The sequence below is a fragment of the Symphalangus syndactylus genome, chromosome 3, assembly GCF_028878055.3.
Source record: "Symphalangus syndactylus isolate Jambi chromosome 3, NHGRI_mSymSyn1-v2.1_pri, whole genome shotgun sequence".
NCBI classification, from domain to species: Eukaryota; Metazoa; Chordata; class Mammalia; order Primates; family Hylobatidae; genus Symphalangus; species Symphalangus syndactylus.
In genome coordinates this window covers 71,092,608-71,101,675 of record NC_072425.2, presented here as the reverse complement: position 1 = coordinate 71,101,675, position 9,068 = coordinate 71,092,608, and the positions used below count along the sequence as shown (strand labels likewise).

The 9,068-nt window shown below is 33.3% G+C and overlaps 1 long non-coding RNA gene across 1 annotated transcript; it reads left to right on the top strand.

Annotated features, from left to right (window-relative positions):
- Nucleotides 1–3,206: 3,206 nt before the first annotated feature.
- LOC134736241 (uncharacterized) lies at nt 3,207–8,389 on the top strand. The gene is made up of 3 exons (XR_010120138.1): nt 3,207–3,658; nt 4,872–5,009; nt 7,155–8,389. It is a non-coding gene; the product is annotated as an uncharacterized lncRNA (long non-coding RNA).
- Nucleotides 8,390–9,068: the final 679 nt, after the last annotated feature.

The window sequence follows — 9,068 nt, the reverse complement described above, 5'->3', positions numbered from 1 at the left end:
ATTACTTTTGGAGCCAACTTTCAGCATGCTAACTTTCAGCATGACCTATTGACTCCAGGTAAAGCAGCCCCAAAAGTGTGATTTTTAATCACGTATAAGTGAGCCCTCATAACTTTATTTCGTTTTATCATATCTTTCTCATCTTCAAATTCTTCCCAGAAGACAGTTAGTTTTCAGCTAGTCACATGATTAGGAATTTAGACACATGATTTAGCCCATAAAGAGCCTATATCTTTGATATAAATGACTAAAAATAAAGCTTAGGTATCCACATTTTGAGATGCGTTAGTGGAACCACTTATCATGAAATCTTGTTTTGGCATTGGTAAATATTATCATTTTTGAAACACTTGATGAGAAATTTGGGGTATAAAATCTGTTAAAGGGTTCTACCCTTTAAAGAAAATTTAAGAATGATCAAGCTACTACTTGTAGCTAAACCTTTCTCTGTTTGATGGTTCTGGAAGCCTTGTCTTTAATATGTTTATGTTAATTATAGATATCAAAGGTCATTATACAAAGGTAAAAAAGCGAAATATCCATTTATCTGAAGAATGAAAGTTACATTAAGTGATAGTAATTTACTGTTTTTTCCAAGAAATTGTTCAGCTATTTTCAATTTATGTAAGTTATAGTCTTGATGGAAGATTGTTTCAGCAACTACTTAGGTCAAATGGGGTTTTTGGCTCTTTAGAGCTGCATTGTCCAGCATAGTACCAGTAGCTGTGCTTGACTATTAAGCACTTGAAATGTGACCAGTCTGAATGGCAATTTGATGTCAGTGTAAAATAGACACTGGATTTCAAAGACTTAATAGCAAAGAAATGTAAAATATCTTATTAATAATTTCTATATTGATTTCATCTTAAAATAATTATTTGGATACAATGGGTTAAATAAAATGTATTATAATTTCATGTGTTTCTCTTCATATTCTCAAGGAAAAATTAAAATTTTAAATGCATATCTAACTCATTATATTTCTATTAAATTATCCTGCTCTGGAGAATTAAACATTGTTGACAGCAGAGATCCCAGGAGAAAGAAGAGAAAAGAATGAAGAGGACAATATGGGTTTATGTCCAAATGCATCTCTTTATTCTGATATCTGAACAATATATAGAGAGAGCTACCAATAGGAGCAAACAAACAAACAAACAAAAAACAAAAACAAAAAAAATAAAACAAAAAAACAGTTTTCAAGAGGAACTTTGAGGATACGATCATCTCTACTTGGGAGCCACTCCCACAGAATACAAAAGAAATGAACATGAAGAGGTTTGTATTTTTCTGGCTGCACATTAGGCTATTAAACATCCTGCACACCTTCTGTGGCTTCTTTCAGATATTCTATGCTGCAACTAGGGGAGGCTATTGAATGTGATGGTCCCCTCGGATGCCTAGAGGAAGATGAACAATGGTAATCAGATATCCTAAAGTTATCTTTAGGGCACTGGCAAAATAGCAGCAATGCCTGGTGGAAGCTGACTTTGTGCATACACATGAGAGCCCACAGAAAACTTCAAACTTCATGGTGGGCTGCAGAAACAATTTGGAAAGATAGTATGAAAAGCCAAATTCCTATTGCCATTATGTCACTGCATAGGACCTATAAACTAGGGAAACTTGGAAAAAAATTAGAGTCCCCAGAATTACTCTTCAGTGGTCAAAGTAAGAAGGAATATTGAGATTTGAATTTTAATCACTACCTTCTGTTTTCTTTCAAACAATAATTTTTCAATTATCATTAGTTTTTTTTTTTTGAGCTACTAGCTGCTATTTTAAAATAAAATATTACTTTTGGACAACTTATTTCTTTTCAACAATTGAAACTTTATTTTTGTATACAATATTTGGGAAAATTCATTTCTCCCTGTGGGTTTATTTTGTTCCATTTGTTCTCCAGTGCTGGGCCTGGTTAGGAAACTTTTCTTTGACCTTTTTGGACATTTATTTCTCTCAGTTCCTCTTACAATTATTTAAGGCCCAATTCTTATTATAAGTTCCTAATTGATGCAGGTAGTTGAATGAAAATCACCCCTTGCCACTCCCCCAATTCACTTTCTGAATTGGAGAGAGAGGATAGCTGGAGGTGTTGTCTGTGTCTGTGGATGTGGTGGGGAGGAGTCAGAAAGTGGAAACATGGACATATTTTTGTTAGAGCTCTAAATCTAGTGATACATCATTGATTTTATCTCTGCCAGGAAATAAAACCTTCAGCTGCAGCTAAGAATTTGGAGGTTACTGAAGGAGGTTACTTTTTCAAGAGCAGAAGTAAGGATTCCACTGAATTTGCTCACCAAAGATAAGTCAGCAAAGAAAACTTACTGAAGAATACAGGTTGTCTACTGTGTTTTTCTTATTTTTTTGTGGAGGTTATTTGATCATGTTTATTTGAAAATTGACCCCTATATGACAATCCATTCTGTTGAGTTTATTGTTAAAAGAGCAGGAATGATTAATGACTATAGTGAAATTATGGATTCCTATTGTTGCTAGGCTAATACCGTAAGAACCAGCTAAATCTTATAATGTATGATACATTTATGTGTGGCATTTTTTGATATAGAAATGATTGTGTAAATGCTGATGCTATGGGGTTTACCTTCTGCCTAAATCAACATCAGTGCTAAAAATATATATAAATAAGGTGAATATTTTGAATTTATTTAAGGCCCTTCTCCAAGAAATAATAATTTAAATTTTTTTGTAGAACTATGAGAAAAGCTGACTAATTTGCATAAACTGAGGAGCACAATTGGAAATAGAGCAAAATTATTTATTATTTTTAAGTGAATGCAAGTTTATTAAGAAAGTAAAGGAATAAAAGAATGGCTACTCCATAGGCAGAGCAGCAAAAATTATTGAATTTTTAAGTGAATATAATCATATTGCTTTGACTTATTGTCATCTATTTATAAGAAATAGCTATTCCACAATCTTCTTAATGTTTAACTATTTTGTAATAAACATTAATATTGTATATTATGTTATTCATATATATTAATAATAACTAATAAATATATATTTCTTATTATGTACCTGATATTGGAGTAAGTATTGAGCCTGTGAGGTGAGTAACATTATTACCTGATTTAACAAATGAGGAAACTAAAGTCCTTAAAAATGGTGGCTTTTGTTGACATATGTTGTTTTGAATGCTTTCCTTCCTGTTCCCCATCATTTGGCAGGAGTTCCTTGGGAAACGACTCCTCCACTGAATTCAATCAGGTTAAAACTGTCAAGCCATATACTTTTCTGCCTTCTATAAGAATAAATGATGGTCAAATGTTCTTTCTTCCAGGAACATAAATCTTAAGCAGACTTACATAAGGAAGGGAAGTGGTAGAATCTGAGGTATTTCCATGGTGGTCTTTGAAGAAAGCCTTCCATGAGTTCCCAGTCCATATCCTCCAAAGGGTTTCTTGGATATGCTTTATTTATGCCTAATTTTCCAGTTTTCTCTTTAATATTTTATTCTCTCTCTTTTTTTTGCTTCACTTAGAATTTCTTTCAGCCAATGAAGAATTCTAATGAGAAACACGTATCTGTAATTTTGAATATTCCAGAATAGTTATGATCTAAACATTACATCCTGCTGTATCCCTAAGTACTTGAAATCTGGATATTCCAACTTCAACAACGAGATCTTAAAATTGTAATTCCCATATCATGTTATACATAAAGTACCAGGCGATCACTGTACTTTGTTAGCCTACTTGCCCCCTTTGAATTATTATGTTGGAAAATGTGGTCACTTTGAGTACATTGCTTTTGAATCACGAGTAGCTGGAGATTAATTATGTTCTTCCAATGTATTGGGCTTTGTGACCTTTACTTATTTATTCATTTATTTGGTACATTTCCTTTAATGATTTCAACTTCTGTTCCTGTGACCTGTACTGCAGTCTTTCCCTTTATATGCAAAGATTCTGCAATCATTGGATATTTTTGCATTAGATTTTTAAATTGAGATGCAATTCACATACCTTTGCATAATTTTTTATTATTTTTAAAATGTACAATTCAGTGTTTTTTAGTATAGTATATTCACAATGTTCTGCAACCATCATAACTGTCTAATTCCAGGATATTTTTATAACTTCAAAAAAAACCCTATTCCCATTGACAATCACTTTCCATTCTCTTTTTCCCCCAGCCTCTAGAAATCACTAATTTATTTTCAATCCAGTTACACTGTTTAAATATCTTAACATTATTCCTTTTATAAGACAATTGTTCTTTTATTTCTTCAACTTATATTAAATGCTTAGGCATTCTCTACTTTTATCCACTGACAAAAAAATCAAGACATGTTTTCCTAATAGCAATTGAAAGTGAGAAAATAACTACAAAACATTTAATCCCATATTTTTTTTCCGACCTCCTTAATTCTCCTTTTAAAATTATTAATTTATTTCTGAGCTTGGGAAATTGTGTAACATTATGATTGAATTTTATCTGATTCTGGACAAATAAAAAATGACAACAGATTGAAAAGATATGAAAAGTCAGATTCGATAACCTTCCATATAGTCATTTGGGTTTTTTCAGCTTCCAATCCCACACTTCCTTGACCTAAAATAGATAAGAAAAGTCTCATCTTTAATTAAACAACTTGAAGTAATTTGGATTTTTTTGAATATACACTATTTCTCATGATCTTTTTAAAGCCACATCTGGACTAAAAATATTTTATTGCAAGCTTTGGATAAATATGCACTTAAGAAGTATGACATAATTATGTCCATTTACTCATGTATAGTTATCAAGTAATAATTATTGTGTTCCCCTGCCTATTCTAGAAAAGATTTTAAGTAGCTATGTTTTTAAATTTAGTAATTTTTAACTTGAATCTCCACTGTTCTTAGACAGCATATCAACTCCTGCTTTCCAAACAAACTTCCTGGGTCTTGGGAAGAAGAAAGTCTCAGACTAAGAACTCTCTCTGGAATCAGACAGCCTGAATTCAAATCCCATCTCTATTTTTACTAGTCATATGAACACGGGTAAGTCATTTAACTTCTTTGTGTCTCAGTTTTCTTATATATAAAATGGGAATAATATAATTTACCTAGAAAATTTGTTATCAGTATATGAATTAATAAGAGAAAAGTTCTTAAAATTGTGAGCAATATATTCCAAGGGCTCATTTTATGCTAGCAATTATGAATTAGAGCTATCCTTCCTTATCTCATCAACTCAATTATTGAGACAGCAACAGCTTAATTAAAATACATCTAAACCGACCCCACACCAAAAATCAGTTGTTCAACTAAATTGTTGAACAACTGTTAAGTGATGAGCATGTTGATATGTTCTTTCCATGTTTTCTTTCGATTTCCTGACAACCCTGTAAGTTGGATAGCATTTTCATTTTACCAATGAATAAGCCATCTTTCTGAGTGGCTAAGTAACCTGCTCATGGCTTGGATATGCTTTACATTACTTTCTTTCCAAAAATTCCCTGTTGAAGTGATTCCTAATGACTGTGAGAATTTCAAAAGCCCAAATAAATAAACTTTCTGGTGTTTTTAAAGTCTCGTTCTTAATGTGATCTCAGATTTTGGTCCTATCATTTGGTCTTGTCATATCTTCTTTTTAGCAAAGTTTAAGTAGGAGAGCACTGTAGGACCACGTGTAGAAAGCATATAAAAACTAGAAAAACAGTCATATAAAATTCATTTCAGGAAGCAAGAACCTATGTTTTTAAAAATTTGTCACACGGCCAGTGTTAGGGTTCTTAAGGTCTAAACTAAAGGTATCTCATTCAAAATTTTAATTCTAAATTTATTTCTAAAAATGGAGAAGGTAGTGAAGAATGAAAGAGAAGCAAAACAGATCCTGCAGGTTGTGCTCACCATGGTGAAAGTCATTATTTGCAACTCCCATGGGAGAACCATATCCATTCAGCTCACTTTGGACCACCCGTGGAGCCTGATAACCAGGGAACAGAGAATCTGTTGAGATCCAAATTTGTGTGCCAGGTAATAAACTCCCCAGGATAAGCATCACACATCATCCTAAAGTAGCAATTTTACCAACTGTAAGCAATTTAGAACAGTCTCTATATTAAAATCTATTTATGTCTTAAAAAAGCACATATATTGAATCACTTTAAAAAATATAACATCTGGGTCCCCGTTGGAAAGAGCTATTATACCCTGTATTAGTCCATCCTTGTGTTGCTAATAAAGCTACATCTGAGACTTGGTAATTTATAAAGGAAAGAGGTTTAATCGACTCACAGTTCCACATGGCTGGGGAAGCCTCACAATCATGGCACAAGGCAAATGAGGAGCAAAGTCACGTCTTACATGGCAGCAGTCAAAAGAGAGCTTGTGCAAGGGAACTCCCATTTATAAAACCATCAGGTCTCATGAGACTTATTCACTAACAAAGAACAGTATAGGGGAAACCGCCCTCATGATTCAATTATCTCCACATGACCCCATGTGGAGATGGACATGTAGGGATTTTTACAACTCAAGGTGAGATTTGGGTGGGGACACAGCCAAACTATATCATACTCTAAAGTATTTAATTAAAAAATTAATGAAGAGACTGTTTACAGAAATGAGTATAGAACAACAAAGGATCATGAAACACCCAGGAACTGTCAACAGTGGGGAAGTCATTGCCAAATTCAGAGGGATTATTTCTCACTCATCTTTACATTAGTGTCTAGCACAGTTACCATCACATGATTGCTATTGTGATCATCATTATAATTGCTGTCATTTAATAAATGCTTTCCATATCCTGGCCACTAAGCTAAACTCTACACATACCATTTCAAATGTTCTTAGCCACTTTGTGAATTGGGAACTATTGACTATATTTTATATAAGATGAACAATAAAACACAAGAACCAACTAATAGGTAGAAGGTCATATAGGTAATCTGAAACAGAATTAAAGATCAAGCTTCACTGACTCAAAGGTCTGTACTATCCAAGTTATCATAAGTAAAATCCTGTTTTAGACATCAAATAAATGCTTTCTACTGTATTTACTGTTAAATTTTTACTATTCCAAAGACCAGTAGACCAGTAGTTTGCCATCTAAACTTCAGGAAATTGTTAATAATATATAACTCTGTCATTTCTCTTAGTGATTGTGAAAACACTGTTTATGTTTTGTCTCCCAAACAGATCACAAACTCATCAGAAGCAGATGCCACGTGTTATACTGTTACGTATCTCTCAGAGACTCCAGCACTTTGAAAGTACTAGGCCTTGCTATTGATATGAATATTTTTTTCTAGGCATGTCCCAAAGTTCTCAGCATAGCTACAACCCTGATTTTCACAGGATTTTCATTAAAATTAGGTTCTAGAGCATTACTTCCCTAATGTGCGATGCAACTTACATTTACTTTTCAAATCAAAATTAGTTTTGTTTTTCCGCTGTCTTTATCTTTGAAAATATTGAACTTGGGATTTCCAAAACTATAATTAGCAATTATTTTTACGTATCTTTTATATACATAACTTTTACAATGGCTGCCATTATCATGTATTCTTAGGAAGTGTTTCTGATCCTTGTAAATAAAAATGAAAGAAGAAATCTTTACTGCTTGCTGACCCATGTGACTAACCTTGAAATCAGAGAGGCAGATTCATTTAAAACAAACTTGCAAACTGTTAAGCAAAGTACTGAATCTCTGTGACTTGACCAAAAGTAATTCAGACTTGACTATTCCAGGCTCCCTTCTATCTCTGTAGCAACCCATGCATCATAGACTGCAGTTGCAAAGGATGGTCAAGGAATCTGCTGTGCCTTTTGAGTCTCTCCATTTTATATTGCCAAATTTATCTTCCTTTAATACTTCACTTCATATAAGACACTAAGATAAACAAGGATGCAACTCACTTATATTTCAAAATAGAACCTAGTGGTTAAAAGTACTTGTTCTGAAAGCAACTCTATTTTTCTAGTTCTAACATGTCTTCAACCAGTTATCTCACCTTGAGCTTGGCACATACTCACTCCGTCTTACTTTTGCATCTGTGACACAAGAAAAATACCACCCACCTCAACATAGATCTTATGGAGATTAAAATGAGATTATGAAAGTAAAATGTTCAGCACAATGTCTAACCTAAAATAAATGTTCAGCAAGTAGGAGCTACTATAATTATTATCCAGATCAAATATTTTCTCCTCCATGAAGCTTTCTTATTCTTCCCCAGCTGGAATTACTTATTTTCTTCCTTGCTTTCTATACCACACTTTAGTCACCACCATGCTGGCACTTGTCTCACTGCATTATAATTATTTATGTGCCTGTGTTCCGTAACCAGAATATGGGACTTAAGCTTCTTTATACCTCCAGCATAATTGTTTCATGTGTGCTCTTAGGTAATGGAATAAAATGGATGGATGAATGAATGAATGGGACTATAGTACTAAATGCTCTTAGATAAAGATGTAATTATTCTTAAGTGATCAAATTGTTCGAACATGAGTAGTTCAGATAATGAGAGACTGTCATAGAATTACTTGATAAAATCTAGTCAATAAAATGGCTTGACAATATAACCTTTATGATTTCTTTAAACAATCATTCATTTCTTTCTGAAGATGAGAAGAGGAGATTCCTTCTCCCATCTTTACATTTCAACAATGATAAGAAAACAAATTGATCTCTGGGATTAGTGCCCAATACCATTAAAGTGGTATACATCTTACAATTCTTAATTAATTGTGGCATACACATACCAATCTCCACAGCCAGCTTCATCTGCATACAGCAGCATAATCACTTTTTTCCTTATAGTAAAGACATATTATGAGTCATAAGTCTTCTCCAGGGGGTGTGGTTATCATCTGGTAATCACATCCTTGGGAGGTTAAAAACACCTCTCTTTGGATCATGACTTGCAATGCCCCAGGGGTGTGATTATCTCAGGCAATTCACACTTTCTGTCATGCCTAATAGCTTAATTATTATAGCTGCGAGTTCACACCACCATACAGGAACTCATGTTGTGTCAGCATTTCCACTATAAATTCCTTTTCCAAGAGTCTATAACTCAGCCATTAAAAAAAAAAAAAAAAAAAACC